Source organism: Mixophyes fleayi, chromosome 2 (genome assembly GCF_038048845.1).
Source record: "Mixophyes fleayi isolate aMixFle1 chromosome 2, aMixFle1.hap1, whole genome shotgun sequence".
NCBI lineage: Eukaryota > Metazoa > Chordata > Amphibia > Anura > Limnodynastidae > Mixophyes > Mixophyes fleayi.
This window is the reverse complement of record NC_134403.1, coordinates 250,568,415-250,588,153: the sequence shown is the minus strand read 5'-3', so window position 1 is coordinate 250,588,153 and position 19,739 is coordinate 250,568,415. Positions and strand designations below refer to the sequence as shown.

General features: G+C 40.2%; 1 protein-coding gene across 1 annotated transcript in view; it reads left to right on the top strand.

Moving 5' to 3' along the window:
* Positions 1 to 19,739, top strand: part of FGR (FGR proto-oncogene, Src family tyrosine kinase) — a 161,240-nt gene that overhangs the window by 72,870 nt on the left and 68,631 nt on the right. The window lies entirely within an intron of this gene.

The window sequence follows — 19,739 nt, the reverse complement described above, 5'->3', positions numbered from 1 at the left end:
GTAACATTTGTCACAGGCAGGCCACTCTTTGTATCACCGGCTTCACTAACAGGCATACGGCTGACAATTTGTTACGCAAACTGAGAGATGTGATTGATGCATGGCTTATACCACTCGGACTCTCCCCAGGGTATGTCATTTCAGATAACGCCAACAATATAGTGCGAGCATTACAGCTGGGTGATTTCCAACATATTCCCTGTTTTGCTCACACCATCAACTTGGTGGTGCAGAGCTTCCTACGAAATAACCGTGAGGTGCAGGAGATGCTTTCGGTGGCCCGTAAAATTTCAGGCCATTTCAGGCATTCAGCCACAGCATGTAGGAGATTACAGCAGCTCCAAGAGCAGTTTAACTTGCCCTGCCACCAACTTAAGCAAGAGGTGGTAACTCGGTGGAATTCCACCCTGTACATGCTTCAGAGGATGGAGAAACAGCGCAAAGCCATCCAAGCATATTGCACAAGTCATGACATTGGGAAAGGAGGGGGGATGTATTTCACTCTTGCACAGTGGGGAATCCTTTCAGTGCTGTGTAAGGTGCTGAAACCATTTGAAGTTGTGACATGTGAGGTCAGTGCAGACTCTGCTAGTTTGAGCCAAGTCATTCCTTTAATTAGACTATTGGAAAAGCAGCTTGAGAAAATGAAGGAGGAGCTGAAAGCAAGCAATTCAGCAAAGTATGTTGGCCTTGTCGATCAAGTACTTAATTCGCTTCACAATGATCCTCGAGTTATTAAGATCTTGAACTCAGATCAGTACGTTTTGGCCACTGTGCTTGATCCAAGGTTTAAAACCTACATTGAGTCTTTACTTGTAAATGAGCGAGATGTGAACTTTTGCAAGGAGCTATTGCTCAGCAAGTTGGCCGCTGAACTGGGCCTCGGCTTGACGACGTGTCCTCCTTCACTTTCTCAAGCTGTTGCTCGTAAAAAATTAAATTTCCAAAAAAGAAGCAGGGAAGACACAGGGGGCAGACCAGAACAATTTAACATCTGGGCTGGTTTGAAGGATTTTTCAAAAAAATGTGTCACTTTGCCCATAACTCCATCCAATATGAGTATAAACATGCAAAGGATGGTGGAGGATTACTTTCAAGAGGTAGTTGATATGGAAATGTCAGATAGTCCCTTTCCTTACTGGGAAGAAAAGCAGGCCATTTGGAAACCCATGTACAAACTTGCTTTGCAATACCTAAGCTGCCCACCCTCCAGTGTGTACTCTGAACGAGTGTTCAGCACAGCAGGGAACTTAGTCAGTGATCGCCGTAGAAGGTTACTTCCCAAAAATGTGGAGAAAATGATGTTTATAAAAATGAACTACATCTTCCACGAGGAAGGCCTTCACCATCCAAGACATCCAAGCACTGACTGTTCTCTAATGGCGGATTCAAGCGGCGATGACTTGATAGTCTGTGATGATGACGTACACACTGATGAGGGTGAGGATTAAGCTGAAGATGATGCCGATAACATCTTTTTAAAACTTTCTATGTAAGTGTAGGGTGCAATCTACCCCCAAAGAGGAAAGGGACTTGTGGCATTTCCATATCACATACCATCTTGAAAGGCTGCTGTTAGGGCAATTTATCCTTAAGGGTAGGGTGTCATAGACAGAGTGACCCTAAACTGGCTTTGTCCATTTTTCATAATATTGTACAGTCTATAATGGCTGAATTTTTGGGTATTTTATACAAGTGGAGGGGGGCCTAGAGAGACAGAAACCAAACTGGCTTTTTCCATGTCAATTAATATTGTACAGTCTATAATGGCTGAATTTTTTGGTATTTTATACAAGTGGAGGGGGCCTAGAGAGACAGAGTGACCCCAAACTGTCTTTCTCCATGTCAATTAATATTGTACAGTCTATAATGGCTGAATTTTTTAGTATTTTATACAAGTGGAGGGGGGCCTAGAGAGACAGAAACCAAACTGGCTTTCTCCATGTCAATTAATATTGTACAGTCTATAATGGCTGAATTTTTTGGTATTTTATACAAGTGGAGGGGGGCCTTGAGAGACAGAAACCAAACTGGCTTTTTCCATTTCTTTACATATTTAACTATAAGTGTAGGGTGTAATATACATTCAAAGACGATGGCTGCATTGCCAATATGCATAGATGGAGAGGAAGACAATCTGTTTTGTGTGTAGAATAGGCCTACCAACGAAGAATTAAACTGTTTTTTTGGATGATTTATTACCTCAACAATTAGATTACTTGTCTCTAAAACAGTTGGAGCACTAAATTGGGTTAATTTAGGCCCAAAAACATGGATTTTCCAAAAAAATAGCAAAACAAAACCAAACAAAACCAAAACCAAAACCAAAACACGCAATGGCGGTTTTGCAAAACCAAAACCAAAACCAAAACACGACGGTAATCCAGATCCAAAACCGAATCCAAAACCAAAACACGGGGGTCAGTGACCATCTCTACTTAATACGCATAACTCAGCATTGGTGAGACTGAGTAAGGTACGTCAACAGGAGAAACAGAAACTGTACCATGATAGGCGAGCAAAAAGCTTATCTGATCTAAGATCAGGTGACCAAGTCCGTCTCCGAGATCATGAGAAAGGCATTTGGATGCAGAAAGGTATTGTGCAAGCACAAGTAGCACCAAGATCTTATATTGTACGTACAGATCGTGGAACAGAAGTAAGAAGAAATCGGGTCGATTTAAGATCTCAACCCAACCATAGTGATGGCAACACGACTGAAGAATACCCTTCATCTGACATGTATGATGGACTTGATAATGGTGAACAAACCATGATGGAAGAAAGGTCCAACATGGTTGACGATACACAGACTTTGTGTGAAAGACCCATAAGAGAAATACGCAGACCTGAGAGACTCATTGAAACGTGTTAGATGATGTTCTTAATGTTATATCGTTAAATTGTTATACTGAAGGATACAGGGCTTATCTTTAAAGAAAAGAAGATGGGATGTTATTGCATTAGATATGCTTAATGTTTGTAGACACTCCCTTATATGTTTAAGCTTGAATCTTTAGTGATGGTCCCTAAGACCATGGGGAATGCTGGGAAGTGGGTGTGGCCAGTGTGCAATGTACCCAGAGTCTGCAAATGGCTGAATAAAGAGCTCAGCAGTGCCCACCCATGCTTCAGTGTCCTGATGAACTGATTTACAAGTATATTAACAAAACACTCTCCTCCATTCACACTGACTGCCGGGCGTGAAATCATCAAGTCACGCCTGTCAGTCAGTGAGGAGCGCCGCAGCCAGCATGAGGAAAGAAGAAAGAAGAGGAGACAGAAGAGCAGAAAAGAAAAGAAAGAAGTTGACAAAAGGTAAGTAAAGAAACGTAGAGGCAAGGGGAGGAAAACAGAGAGGGACATTACTATAAAGAAAGGGGACAGAGAAACAGAGGAGGAAAAAAAGGAGAGAGCCACAGGGGAATAAAAAAAAATTGGGGAGAGAGGAACAGAGGAGGGAAAAAAAATTGGGGAGAGAGGAACAGAGGAGGAAAAAAAGGAGAGAGCCACAGAGGAATAAAAAAAAGTGGGAGAGAGGAACAGAGGAGGAAAAAAAGTGGGAGAGAGGCACAAAGTAAAAAAGAAGGGGGAAAAGCAGCATGGAGGTCGCAGTGTGAGCATAAGGGGGTACAGTGTAGTTGTGATGAAGGGGCACAGTATTGTGTGTGTGATGGCACAGGGGGCTTGTTGCAATGTAGTGTGTGTGAGGTAGGTGGCAGCTAATTAATGGGCGCTATTTTGTTTGTAGGGTGATGGTGGGGACTATTAATTTAAGATGGGGTGGTTTGGGGGCTATTGAATCTTGGGGTGAGTTTAGGGAGAATGAGGTCTATTTATTAAATGTGACTATGAATTATTTAATGGCAGTGATGGTTGCGGGAAATAGGTATTGCTGGGGCTGTTTGCAGGAAGGGAAATAGGTTTATTTATTAAATGTGAATAGTATTATTTTAATGTTGGGGCTGGAGGAAGGCCTAATTATTAATCGTGGGTGCTATTGATTTAACGCCGGGGCTGGCTGTAATTTTCTAAATGTAGCCATTTTTTTTTCAAAATAGGTCCTTCAACATTCCTGGATCCGGACAAGCCACAACTAAAGAAACCAGCAGCTACAGGTGGAGAAAGTGAGAAGAACAGGTAGGAGAGAGCAGCACAGTGTGTGAAATGTTGTGATTCTAGTAGGGACAATACCAATTTTTGGTGAATGTTGTGCCCAATGTAAGGTGTAGGCCAAGACTGAACTGTTTGTGTACACACTGCATTGTTTGTATACTACACTGTGGTGGTAGATGTCCTGAAAGTCAGGAGTGCTTGAACATATGTGACGCTCCGGCGAATTGAGAGCCTAGTGGTTTTTATGTTAGACACGCCCCAATGGCACGTTTGCCACGCCCCCAAATGCATGACCACACCTCCCAAAATTTTTGCACTGCCGTTTGGCAAGCCACGCCCCTGAATGTATGACCATACACCTAAAAAATTTTGCGCCGCCGTAAGGCGTCGCAAAAAATTTTTGGGGCTTACTTGACTATGAGGGGGGCCCCATGAATTTGTTGTACCCAGGCCCTGAATTCTTCTTGGCAGCCCTGGTCCTGGGTATCTTGGTCTCCTAGTCCCGTGTTTCTGCAGATATTCGGACCTGTTGTTGATAACGACCTGCACTCATGCTCTTCTTTTGTTGGATTCAGGTTCTCCTGAGCTGCCAGCGGTGGCACAGTAGTAGTAGTAATATCTTTGTGTGAGTACAGTATCCCAAACTTGCAGTTCTGCTAAATACAATGACCAAGTGTAGTGTGAGACGGTGGAGAAACCGTTTAAATCTCTCAAGTGCAAACTGTAAAGTAAAACTTTTTTTTGCCAATCTGCAATAAAATCTCTTAAATATACATGTGCCATTAGTAAAAAGATATGCACTTATATTTACTGTTTTTGGCTACCCATATTGGTTCTTTCACTTGTGCAATACTAAGTTACCCTTACTTTTTAATAGAGTGATATCTAAATTTGATATAAGTCTGCTAAACAAAATTGCAACTTAGGTACTGTCCTAGGAAAGTAGACTACTTCCAATAGTCACATGTATTTACTGACTGGCTAATTTATTTTCCATACCAGCACTTCTAAATTTCCATTCAGACCAGTGAGTACAGGTATACAATTTGTTTAATACAAGGAAAAGCCATGCCATTAATAAGTAGTCAGTAAGGTTAGTTCTAGAATAGATGTTGAGCCACGAGCTACCTAAGATTCCCTTAAACTTGCAACTATTCATTACATATTCTATAACTCAGTGAACAAAATGAGAACTTTTTGGTCTCAGTTTCAGCCCCGGCATTAAATAACAAACTATCCCTTCCCTATTGTTTAGAAAGTGGAAGTAGAAGATCCCTATTTGAAAAGATAAAATGTAGAGGAACACGTCTATAAATCGTGTGTCTACCCAGCTCCTCTCAATAAATACCAACCCCTTTATTAGGTGACATTTTAAAAGGAACAAGTTTACCTGGCAACTTACTGCCACATCGTTGCGGATCTTGTGGTTAAACCACATGCAACGCATCATTAAGTCCCTGTGACCACCAAAGGAAATGATTTCCCTCTGAGAACTTTTCAGAACTGCTGTAAAGCCAGCCTTCTCCAATAGTCAACTGATATAGTCCCCATTGTGAGTTGCTAATGTCAAAACCAAAAATTTAAGATATCAAATCTTTGGTGGTGGTTTCAGGAAGGGAGTTCCTGAAACTACCACCAATGATTTGACATCTTAAATTTTAATTTTCTCCTCAATAAAATGAAGGCCCTCTCTCCTGCCATCTGTAGATACAAATATGAATGCCTATACTGATATTCCGCTGTGCCACACTATAACAGGAGGAGATCCTCAAGATTAAGATGCCTAACTGAGAAGGAACCCAGGTGCCTGAAATAATCTGTGACTTTTTAAATTAACCTTCCTATGGCTTCTATGTTATTTGCTCCTACATGAAGAAGCAGCTTATCATAAGCTAGGGTAGACCTGCAAGTGCAGGCGATCTCAGGGACAATCTGAGCCCAATGCATATCTCTTTTTCCAAATAGATTGAATAAAGTGTGAATGCCCAAGTTCCATCTATGAGGACCAAAAATTCAGCTCACTTCCCAGCCCACGGCACCTAAGAATGTTCACATTTCCAAGCGGTGACTGCTTTGGGACAAAAAAAATGCAACAATACAACACAAACTTAAACTCAGAGAAGCAGACTTTGTCTCAGTGAAGCTTCAGAAGCCTATGGATGTATTTAGAGGGGCTCATTTACAGTTGGACGCATATGCCCCACAATCATTCATAAAAAATATGCACACGTGTTATAAAATCAAATGGATACAAGAAAATGATCGATAAGCGCTACTAATGGTTGAGGGAGGGGGATACTAGATGCTGTCACTTTTCTTATGCAGCGGGTAATGTCTAAATACCCCAAATAAACGATAACAGAAATAGAGGAAAACAAGAATTGGCCGCGGCTCAAGCGTGCAGTGAGGGGGAATCCTGTGACGTCAGTGGGCGTTGCTACGTTGCTTGGCAACCTGCTTGGTCATGGCAAGTCCAACGCGTTTCATCATAGAATATAACTTAATCATGAAGTCATATTCTATGTATTAGGATTAGGATCTAATGATTCTATTGCATTGCATTAGGATTATTCACTTTGGAATTTAAATCTTCCATTTTAAGTCTCATTTTTTCATACATATAGCGGACACTTGACGAAGTACACAATATATGTATATTATATGTATACTATTGCTTGATCCAAGCTCCCTTCTCCATTGCACCCAATCCTTGTTTTCCTCTATTTCTGTTATGAAATGAAAATCTGTTAGCGCTGTCCTGACCTATACATATATATCTCAAATCCTCAGTTGCTGCCTTTTGAGTAGATGGTGATCCTCACCTCCCTTAGTAAAGATAAAAATTCTAGTATACCTCTTACACAAGAGCTTCACATGTGGTGCATAAACATATTTATGTTTATTAAGTATTTATAAATATTTAATAAACATAGAGATAATTATGGAGTAGTGCATACCAATTCAATATATCATCATAATAAAAGCAATATCAATCAATAGTAACCCTTTGTCACTGTGTGTTGTGTTTAGGTGCATGGGTTAGGCAGTGCACCTCCTTCTCTAGCCCTGGATAGCTCATGAGTATGGTTGTAGAGAGGATCCAGGCACATGCAGGTTTTTTCAACAAAGACTTTTTGCAGGTGTTGGGACACAGGAGTGGTAAAATAGGGTGCAGTACAAACAGATGTCTCAATACTTTGGATGCAGACTATCTCTTTAAAATTAAACTTCTTTATGCAAACTGCCTTCAACTTCCAGCACAATTCTTTGTTGCAAAGACATAAATAAAAAATAAATAAATAAATAAATATATATATATATAACTCCTTTCTCCCTCCAGCACAGTTTTGTATGAACAATAAGAATATGGTTGCAAGTATATTTCTACATTAACTCCTCCTGTACAAACATGTCTCCGGATGTTATTAGGACAGTCACTTATTTAAAACTGGTGGTTCATATTATTTATGGGTTACTTGTCAGACACTCTCCCTACTCTCCATTTGCAGGCATACTTTTACTCATACTCGCCAATTCTCCCAGAATGTCCGGGAGCCTCCTGAATTCGGGGTAGGTCTCCTCAACTCCTTGGAGAGCAGGCAATTGTCCCGCATCCTGCCCATTTAGTGAAGAAGGCAGGATGTGAGCCTCAATGAAGCGATTTGCGTCATTTTGGTCCCACCCCCACGGCAAAATGATGATTTAGGTGGAGCCCAAGTGACGCGAATGCCCGCAGTCCACCCCCTTCTTGTCTCCAGCCACGTACCCTTTCCTGGATCTCTCAGAGTTAAAAAAAAATAAATGTAGGCAAGTATGCTTTTACTCCATTGTCAGTAACTCCATTGCTGTGTTCGCTTACTTCTTCTAACACAAGTTATGTCTCTTGTTCTCTTCAGAATCTTACTCAACACTCTTGAGGGATCACTTGGGCTATAACACATGTTCACTGTCTCCTCTCTGCTCCTCCTGGGATTCTCACACATACTGGTGTCCTCTTGCAGCCTCTTTCCTCACCCCTTGTGCTATAACACCTTGTCTGGTGGCCTCTCTGCCCCTCTGGTTCACATCAGATGCTGCTACACTGCTTCTCTGTAGTACTGCTTCCCTCTCAGATATATCCTCGCTCAGTACAGCCTTATTTATTGCAGACATTCTCTCTTAATGTAGCAATGCTGTCACATTCAACAGTCCTCCCTGTTACTTTTAGTCTTTTCACATAATGTAAGAACACTGCTACATGCAGCGATCCCCCTCTCTTAAATGGGTTTCTCTACCCTTATTAAATGCAGCCACGCTGCTTTGGCAATTAACCCCTACACCTTCTTTATTAGGGTCCCTTTTTCACAGGGGCTTTTCTTTATTATTATGGAAACTTCTTACACTCTTGTTATACAGCCACGGTCTCAGTTAATTTCTCCCTCAAATCTGTTCCATTTCACTTCTAATCTCTCAGTCATAATGTTCTTTAGCCTCTCATGCGGGCCAATGACCAACTCCCAAGTTGAAGGTGGAATCCGGGACCCCCTTCGCTTGATCCCGTGTCCCTGGGTATAAATCTCTCCCCACACCCTTCTCCTCAAATCATCCCAATCTGATTTTGCTAGGCTAATATATAAGCTATTGTTCCTGTTGTGTCTCCTTTTTGAGTCCTAGTGCTGGGGCCACACATTCAGTCAATGGGTTTGAAAAACAACGCCAGAGGGGGCATTAATTACACATTCATTCATTTGCCAATCATTCATAGTAAAATAACTATTATAGAAGTAAAAAATAACAGTCACTTTGCAACAAAATGTATTTCCTTTTTCTGGGAGTGCAGTGCACAAATGGTTGCAGCCTGGTTCAATAGAAAACAATCTGCTTGTTTCCTAAACAGAAATAGCACCACCTTTTGTGCATAAACACAACTTCTTATTCCACAGTTTGTGCAATAGAAGTTACGTTCCTACAATGTTATTTAAATACACTTCCTGAAACAGCCTGGGGATATGTTTTACTGTACTTCAGTCTTTCCCGGTTGCTCCGGTCCTCTGTTCGAGCACGCTCCTGATTTTCCCAGGTGCATGTTAGGTGAATCTCTTTGGAAGTGCTGGCATCAGGTGAATAATTAACAAATCCAGATGCTCAGCTGTCCCGCCGGCTGCTTTTACTACCACGAGAAAGAAGGAGAAATTTAACACAAAAGATCAGGTTATGTTTATGACACAATTTAGTGATCAGTTGAGAGACATTGAGAAAATTATATTGAAGTACTGGCCTATTCTCAATAAAGATGAGAAACTTCAAGGCATACTACAGGAGAGATCTAAAATAGTTTTTAAAAGAGTGCAAAACCTAACAAATAAACAGGTAAAAATGCAATTCCTGTAAAAAAATAAAGTCCAGCAAGGAACTTGGTTAAATAATAGCAAAGTTGAGTTTTACTTCTGCAATTGGTGCCAAGCTTGTAAAACCCTTCAAAAACATACCACAAAATCACGGCGCTCACATCACACTGCAATCACAAACATTTTCAAGATGCGTCCAGCTCAATCACTGTAGCAGTTGCACCAGGTTTACAATGGTCATATAAGTGTTTATCCTTGCACCCCATCATAGAGTAGAGAAAGCATGTAATCATATCATATAATGATAATAATGCAATGAAGTGCTATATACACAAAAGAGAATAGTTTCATAACAGTATTATTGATAAATATGACTCACAATGTAACTACAAACACACAAAACATACAAAATACAAATTAAATTAAATAGAAACATCTATTTTTCCCTTTAAAAATCAAATTTGAATCTTGTTTTACAGTGGTACAAATGGAAATGTCAAGTATGCAATGCACATAAATAACCGCAAATTTATATAATATATACGAAGTATGTCTATTAAATAATGAGACTGTGATTCCACCAAGTAATCAAAGCAGTCAGAACCGGTTATAACTACATACGTAGTAACCTTGAACCAGTCTGAACCTGCATGACAAGCTGCAAAACTCAATGATGTTCAGTTGATTGTGAGTCACCATTTAGTTTGGTTGTGTTTTCTGTAGAGTGCCGAAAAAATGTTTTAAAGTTGAACAACGTGTCAATTTGAAATTTTTAGTAAAATTGCACAAAACACCAACAGAATGTTTCCAAATGCTTACTACAGCCTATGGGAATGACTGCATGTCTCGTGCACTTGTGTTTGAGTGGCACAAAAGATTTAGCGAGGGACGTGAGAATGTGGAAGATGATGAATGACCTGGACGACCTTGCACTTCAAGAACCGAAGAAAATGTAGAAAAAATCAGTCAGATTGTTCGAAAATACCGACGACTCAGTGTTCGAATGATAGCTGACTCCGTGAACATTGAAAAAGACACCGTAAGAAAAATTTTGTCTGAGGATCTTAACATGACGAAAGTTTGTGCAAAGATGGTCCCAAGGGTTCTCACACAAAGAACGTCAAAAGAACGTCACAAGGAATGTTTTGTTGACATTCTGCAGCAACTTGACACAGATCCAAACCTGATTCATAAAGTAATCACTTGTGATGAGACCTGGATCTTCCAGTACGATCCTGAAACCAAAAGACAGTCAATGCACTGGAAAACACACTCATCACCAAGAATGAAAAAAGCTTGTCAAAGCAAGTCAAAATTCAAAGCAATGCTCATTGTTTTTTTCTATATCAAGGATATAATTTTGGAAGAATGGGTTCCAGAAGGCACAACAGTTAATCAGCATTATTATAAGGAAGTTTTGAAAAAGCTGAGAGAAAGAGTCAGAAAGAAATGGCCGCAACTGTGGAAAAATGATTTCTTTCTTCACCAGGACAATGCGCCTGCTCACACAGCACTTTCTGTGAAGCAGTTTTTGACCGACAAACACATTACTACACTTGAACATCCTCCATATTCGCCAGATTTAGCACCTTGCGATTTTTATCTTTTCCCAAAAGTTAAATCAGTGCTTAAAGGGAAACATTCAGTTGATGCTGTAAAGAAGAAAACGGCAGATATGTTGAAACAGGTGACAGAAATTGATTTGCTCCATGCATTTGACCAGTGGAAAACAAGACTACAACAATGTATTAGTGCAAATGGGGAGTATATTGAAGGGGACAAACATTAAATTTGTAATACCAGTAAATAAAGGTGAGCTATTTAATCAGTCTCGTTATTTAACAGACATACCTCGTATATACATATATAGATAGATAAATAAATAGATAGATAGATAGATAGATATTATCAGCTGGAGGGGTCAATATGCAATCAATTAGAAGCATCTAGATAATGTTATGCATTATCATCTTCACCATTGTGTATGTTTGCACCTACCCTCCAGCACCTACAGTAGATACACCTCCTAAAAGGATACGTCAATGTCTAATTTTGTTGAAATTGCATAAACACATGCTTACTTTACTTGAACTACGCTTAACCGCCTCTGCCCTCCCCTGATATGCATCTACAGACATAAGAAGACGAGACAAAGACAAAGACATACAGACATTCTGTATGTCGACCAGGTGAGATGAAGATGAAGCCAGGTGTGATGAAGACTACAGTACTGTGCATACCCCACCGGCACATACGAGACAACAGTTAGCGCTGTGCAGAATACAGTGGTGCACATGCTGCCGAATGCCTCTACACTACAATTCCTGAGGGATTCCCATTTATTTTCAGACTATTGATCACTGCCCAGCAATGATCTCATCACAGGGGGGCTGATTACTCTTTTACAATAACCATAGAATTAGAGCTTTCTTCATTTCCCTGGTGAGCCGTAAATAAAAAAAGTGAGACCTGGACACATCCCTAGAAGTGTCAGTGAGGCAGACCATGATTATAACATGTCCAGCAAACACCAAATGCTGTAAAAGGGAGGCAGTGGTCAACAAAATATAATATTCCCTTACTATTGAAAAACCTCTCACCATAGAAAAGGCAGTGTCAAAGGCGGTGTGTGTAAACTAACCATAAATCTTTTTGGCAATGATACCTCAAGGCAACACTCTGAAATCTGGAGTAGGAGCACATGGGAAGGGGCCAGCTATTCTTAGGTTGTCACTCTAATGCCAGTCCAATGACTGGTATGAATGGTACGATTTCCACTGTTTAGGAGAGCACTAATTATATATGGTTTACTAATGGTCTGATAAAATGGTATGGTCAAAACAAATCTGTACAATTTGATATGCTGTGATTGCAAAACCGCTCTATTGTCAGAACACCAAGGGCTAGATTTACTAAGCTGCGGGTTTGAAAAAGTGGAGATGTTGCCTATAGCAACCAATCAGATTCTAGCTGTCATTTTGTAGAAGGTACTAAATAAATGAAAGCTAGAATCTGATTGGTTGCTATAGGCAACATCCCCACTTTTTCAAACCCGCAGCTTAGTAAATCTAGCCCCAAGTTGCAACGGGGGGGGGGGGGGGGGGGGGGAATGTGTCCATTAAGTAAGCAGCCAAAAATGTGACCAGTACATTCTACCATTTGTAGGAATGTCATTTTTGCGTAATTTACTTTTTACTTTTTGAGTGCATTAAATGACATATTTTGCACTTGAAGACATTTTTTTTTAAAGACAAGGGTTTCTTTTCATTTTCTACATTTTCATTGAAATCACACAGGGCCTGAGTCATTAAGGCACGTATCTAGGGTTTTTGAGTGTATCCTCTGCAAAATTCAAACAAACAGGTTAAAAAAGTTTACTACAGCCTATGATTTAATGAATTGAATGGGATGGGGAAGGAGCAGATTAACGTAGGCAATATACAGCATAGTTGCCTACTCTCCCGGAATGTCCGGGAGACTACCGAATTTGTGGTAGTCCTCCCGGACTCCTGGGAGAGCAGGCAATTCTCTCGGATCCCTGCCAGCTCTGTTAAATTAAATGGAGGGGTGTGGCTTAGTGACATTGTGCATGTGTCATCGTGGTCCCGCCCCCTGTTTTTTATTGGTTCAAAACACCCTTTTTCCCTCACCAATTTTGCAATTGCTAGCACTAGGCTGGCAGCACAAGGGTTAATCTCATTAGGAGGGCGGGACCACACACATTTTTTAAAAAATTCTATTTTTTAACAAGGTATAGAACCAGCTGCAGGAGCTGACAGGTACCTGCAGTGTACAAAGCAGGGAGGGGTTTTAAAATACACCCGTAGTCAACAAGAAACAGATCTTTAGATCCGCTCCTTGTTGACTACAAGAGTAAGAAGAACCTATTTGCAGCCAGTAAGGCAGTTACATGCCTTAACGACTCTGGCTCACAGTTGGCAACAGTCCCTAATTATCTGGGACCGTCACAGGTTTGAAATATATAGACCCGCATTGTACCTGTATTTGTCAACTGTTGACGGAACTTACCTGATCTGCACAACTGTCAGCAGATGTTCAACTTTTGTACTCCTGCAGGGGCGATCATCTTGGCATGCAAATCCATGTGCTTCCCAGTTAAACAGCTATATTTGTGCAAAAGTAGGCACATAATAACACAAAGACCTAGGGCTAGATTTACTAAGCTGCGGGTTTGAAAAAGTGGGGATGTTGCCCATAGCAACCAATCAGATTCTAGCTGTCATTTTGTAGAAGGTACTAAATAAATGAAAGCTAAAATCTGATTGGTTGCTATGGGCAACATCCCCACTTTTTCAAACCCGCAGCTTAGTAAATCTAGCCCTTAGTTGTCTATCAACTTCCAAAGATCCTACAGACTCCCATTCCACCAAATCCTTCTTATAATGTCACCCTGTTCTAATATGTACTATAATTTCTAGACACCATGGGTTTGATTCATCAAAATACGCATCTTGAGCGCAACGTGCATTTAAAATGCACGTAAATCAGCTCTGTGCATTCCCAAATTCATCAAGGCACAGTTCTTAATATAAGTGCACTATTGAATTCGGGTGTAGCTGCTGTGCTCTGCTGCACAAGACAATGTATAGTAGTAAATTTGCAAAAAGAAAAGAACGTACAGAAAAAAATAAATATATTTTTCCCAACTAAATATATTTATTAGGATGCTGTTAATGTCTACTGAACATAAAATAATTTTTTACAGCTGCCTCTGATTGCAAACACATGTCATAGCATACATATGAGACTGTCATCACTAGTAATCAGTACTCAGACTAGTCCTGGAGCAAGAGATACGGCAGAAAAGCAAGTGACTTTGAGATGTGCAGAGCTTGATTTGGATGCGCTTGAGTTTGGCACGTCCTTACTGTACATTGACTACAGTAAACCCCACCCAGTTCACTGCCTGAAATCACAGGCTGTAGTAAGTGTCCTTTGCGCTCGAAGACAGAGCAGAGAAGGCTATGTTTACTGGCTTATGTCCTGGTTCTGGGCATTTGCAGAGTGCTTTTGTATACGCTCAAAACTGGCAGATATGTGCCTTGATGAATCAGGTTCAATATTACAAGTTGATGATGAGCCAGTTTGGGGGGAGCTTTTTTAAAATGTACATTTTGACTTTTTTTTTTTACTGTTATGTACTGCATTGTGCCGGCTGGTCCAGTGTGTATTATGCACTGTATTGTGCCCGCGGGATCGGCAGCTGTGTTGCAGGTGGGTCAGACGGCTGGTGGTGACATTGCCGTTTGAATGTCGGTATTTTGACTGTCGACTTTACTACCTGTTGACAGTCACCATTTTAACCACGTAAGCACAGTGAACCTGTCGACATTTTGGTTTCGACAGTCTGACTGTTGACAGGTTCAGCATTGACTACATTCCAATGAGTCACTATTGCTAGCAAGTTAACAGGATCAATGATAAAGCCATGTTCCATTAATTTCTAAGTTTATCATTTTATAAAGGTCCAGAACATTGTTAAGTTAAAACTGCTGTCTGTCTATATCAGGATTTTTGGAAGTCCCTAAAAAACTACAGCAACAGTATAAACAAAATGATACATACACTTGCGCTTCCTTCTTTGCACAATAAGATGATCACAACTTCAGATCCATTCTTCCCAAGCTGTAGTTTTATACACAGATATGCATAACCCTAATAGGACTCATATGTCCAAAAAAGGTAGATACCAAACATAGTGTAATATGTCACAATTTAAACTTTCAAAAAGCAAGTCCACCACCATAAAGCAGGGGTCTTCAGCTATTCACCGTGGATGCCAGATGTTTGTATGAAAATACACCAGTGGTTTTCTAACTTCCAAATCCCCTTAGGGTATATGCTTAAAAGAAAATGGCAAAAACGAGCTTCTCAAAATCAGGCATATGCCTCCATTCTTTTGTTTTAGATCTTCAAAAAAGTTCCCTCGGATGGGTAGAAACGCGTCGGATATATCCTGGTATCCAGCGGTTCTGGCAGATTAGACAGCGTTGGGAGGATCATTACTACAGTAGGATAATTCATCTGTCCTCCATCTTCTATATGCTGTGATTGATACAGACATCTGGTATGGGTTTTATACATATGTCATGTGAATTACTGATATTTTTAAGATGAGTATGTTTTTTATATTTTTTATTGGGATTAAATTTTAAACAAAAGTTAATGCACAAGATCTTCTTTTTGGCATTGCTTCTTCTGTTCACATGTTCGAGTGTATGGTTTGAAGATCTAAAACAAAAGAATTGAGGCATATGCCTGATCTTGAGAAGCTTGTTGTTCCCATTATCTATCTACATGCACAACGGCACACCATAGTGAAGCGCCCTAACGGAATCTGTTCCTCTTTTATACCAAACTACAGCAACAGTTCATCTAATATTTTTGCAATTGTGCGTACATTCGTTATCACACTGCAAGTTTTATAATGTTGCTTATTAGGTTCCATATGTGTACATTCTTGCTATGTCCTTCTTTAAGTGCACAGCCAGTACATATGGTGTGCATGGCAAAAATTAATTTCCCACATGCCATATGCCCAACACTGATTTCTGCTAATCGCTCACAATTTTCTATGTGTAAAAGGGTGTCTTAACAGTCAAATGTGAGCATGTCTGGCTGAATCAGGGGGTGGCCTGGGCAGATCTGGTCTATTTTATCCGAATTTTTAGTTTTGGAGAGATATTTGTTGGTTATTTCTAACAAAGTGCAAATGTTCACTAGCCTGCAATGAATAAAATGTCTGAACCAACTGGTTGACATACATTTTATTTGCAAATATGTGCATTTGTTTAATGATATTGGAGATACTGCTTTTAGGTTTTGCCAGAATATTTTGAAATTAAATATAACTTTTTCTAAAAACAATAATTTACTGCCGTGTTTGAGAGATGCTTTGTTATTCTTGGTTTAGTATTTATTCCTGCAATGCAAACTGTGCAAAATAAACACTGTCTATGCCTCACTCCCTCACTGAAATGGGGACTGTTTTATCTTCAAGGCTTGAGTGGTGGGTCTTTCTCAATACCCCACATTGTCCCTTATGGCCTCCTGCTTTGAGGGTGAGCTTACCTGGTTTAGCATATAGACAAGTAGCCTGTAGAACTGATAATAATTTATGGGAAAAACAGATATCCTTCTGACTAGCACACTGTATTTCTGTGTATAGTTAACTGTATTCTTATTTATGAGAAACGATACCAGTAACATAATACAACCATCACTTCTAACTGTTCCTGTTTAGTCTTGTTTGACCACAAATCTTTTGCTTCATGTTTGTGTTTTTTGACAGACAGGACCACACAGACGTTAGGTAAAACGTATAGAGAAACACATGAAAACAGTGGTGTAACTAGGGACAATGCTAATTGTGGGCCCCTGTTCTTTCCCAACGCTGTGTCCTTGCTCATGTCTTGCTCTGTGTTGTCAATCGTTTGTTTTTTCCTTATATTTTAATGTTTTGTTTAATATTTTTTATGATTTTATTAACCAAAGGAGACTTGAAAGGATAGTGCAATTTTATATGCATCATTGTCAGCCACATTGCTTAGTCCAGTTGTCAGATATATTGCTCAAATCACATTGCTATCTACATTACACAAAGCAGCCTAAAGAGTGCAACTACCCAAATATTTACTCCTATCTGATGGATTTGTCTTAAGTCAGTATTGTCCAAGATATTGGCTGTATGTGTTTTTGACACCAAACTTGTCTTGCATCAGTTTAACAGTAGTCTTACTTCATTATATTATGGTGTTTGAGTACACTGCTCTATTACCTTTAGTTATAGCTTGTTTTATCCCCTACCCCCAAATACAAAACTGGTGTGAATAAAACAGAATATGAAGCCCATGTATTATCAAAGTGCAGTTTGGTCAAATATTATCAGCTGCCAAAGCACAAACCAAAATGCTAGTTCTAATACCTAAATATGCATAAATGTAGTGTAATTTATAAAGGTGCGGTTTGCAAAAGCTTTGTGGCAAACCGCTGAAAAAAAGGCTAATGTTTTAGACATGGTTTCTGATTGTCGCATGAGGTTTAAGTTTGATTGCAAACACAAAACAAACAGTGCTTCTACAAACTCTACAATGACTAATGTATTAATCTGGCAGCAAAGAAAATAAAAACGAAATTAAATAATCATTAAATATTGTGAAAAAATTGCACATCTTTGAATTGATATAAAACCAGAAATTAGCACAGAAAACTCTAAAAACACAATAACTAATAGCAACAGCATTATCCAATAATAAATAAATATTAAAGAATGTTGTATCAATCAACTCCTTTACTCCAAATTCATACCTATAATTAATTAAAAATCCATCTAAATTTAATAAACTATAACAGCTTAATATTCCTTAACAGGGAGCTGACGCAAAGACCAAATAATTAGGAACTTATCCAGTCATTACGGTCTTCAATCTAACGTTCACTTGTCATGAAGCATATGATTTTAAAACTTAGGACTACGCAATCTAGAAAAATCTGTCTTAATAACATAGTTTATGCTTTCAGTAGGAATCCAATCCTCTTCATAAGATCAAATCCTCTTACAGGTGCTCCTCAGCGACTTTGCACTGTCTCTCTAGAAACTTACTTCAGAGGTAAACTGTTCTTACCTGTGCAGGTTGAGGTTGTTGCACCTATAAAAATCAGGATCTTATTTGGAATATTTTACATCTGTGCTGCGTGTGTGGGGAATGGCAGAATCTCACACACTTCTTACCTTTGTCACTACTGGTCTACCTACCGTTCCTACTGATTCTTCACACTGCTCCCCACACTGCTTTTGTCTAGGGGAGAAACCATAACAAATTACTGAGGTGCAATAATGCAGTGGAAGGAAGGGGGAGTATGATATGACGGCCAGAAGTAGAGACCCTGCACTCCTATCTCCTATCGCCGACTCCTCGGTCTTGGCCTGGGCGCTGGACTACAGATATTTGGGACAGGGAAGTGTTCCGTCCAAATATCCTACTCACCGATGTACTGGTGAGGGCCCCACCTAGAGATAGAGCTATCTACTGGGCTAATATGTACCTCCCACACTAGTGCTAGCTACAATAACACAACAAAACAACAGCGACCTGGTCCTAAAAAAATGTACTATGTGACCAGATGCTGCACAACTTTAAACTACTAGCACTAGGTGTAGTATACTGCCCTAACTTAATCCCCACAGTTCAAAGACATCAATCACATCAATTCAGACAACAGGAAATAATGGATACCAAAAGCTTACCTTTAATGGGGACCTGACTTTTGGATCCTAAAAAGGAAAATACTTTAGACAAATAGACAATACAGTAAAGTGACCACGACGCAATGGCCACTTGACCACAGTACAAAAGGTTCTAAAAATGACAGGGTACCTCCTTACTGCTACCAGGCCTAATGCCAATCTCCACAGGTCTAGTGCCTGAATTACGTGACTTTATATAGTGCCAAAGGCTAAGCCTGAAATTAAATGGTCACAAAGGCTCAGCCTGACTTTAAATGGTGCCACAGGCTAAGCCTGAAATTAAACAAATGTGTCCGAATGGAGAAATACAATTAACCTCAACACACCTGAATACCCAGGGCATTGGGCCCACTACTGTAGCAGGGGCCTAATGCCCACTTTGTGCCTTGGGCCTTGTGCCCGACCTGCCTAGCTGGGGTACAGGGAGCCGACTGGGAGCCATACTTACCTGCTCCGGACAGGAAACAGACCTTCTTCCCGACGTCACCCTGCAGGTGGCAGTGCCTCTTCTCCCCTTCTGTGCTTCTATTTCTCCTGTCCTCTTCACGCTATTGTGTCTTTTCTTTAGTCATCTTTTCTTCTTCTGCTTCTTCCTACGTCTTCTTCCTTTATCCCAAAGTCGTTCCTCCGGAGCCCCGTCTTGGTGTGTCTCCGTTGTTACACTGAGACCACACCGCACAGGATGGCTATATAAAAGCCATTGTGTGGGCATGGAGCAGTGACAGGGCGAGCACTGATTGGCTCTCTGTGCACCCAGAATTCAAATGGCAGGAGTTAGGCCTTGATTTGTTCACTGTCCCGGCCACTGATTGGCTGGCTACAAATTGTTTCCAATTCACTTTCCCCACCACTGGGGGAAACTGAAAGAAAGAAGAACTTACCAGTGCCGGATCTCTGGACAGGTGAGTGATCTCTTCTTCTATTCTTCTCCCTCTTCACAGGCTCCCGTTGACACCAGCTCACATTTGTGTATTCTGTTTTTATGCTTATGGACATATTTACTGTTCACTTGTGTCTGGCATTTACCA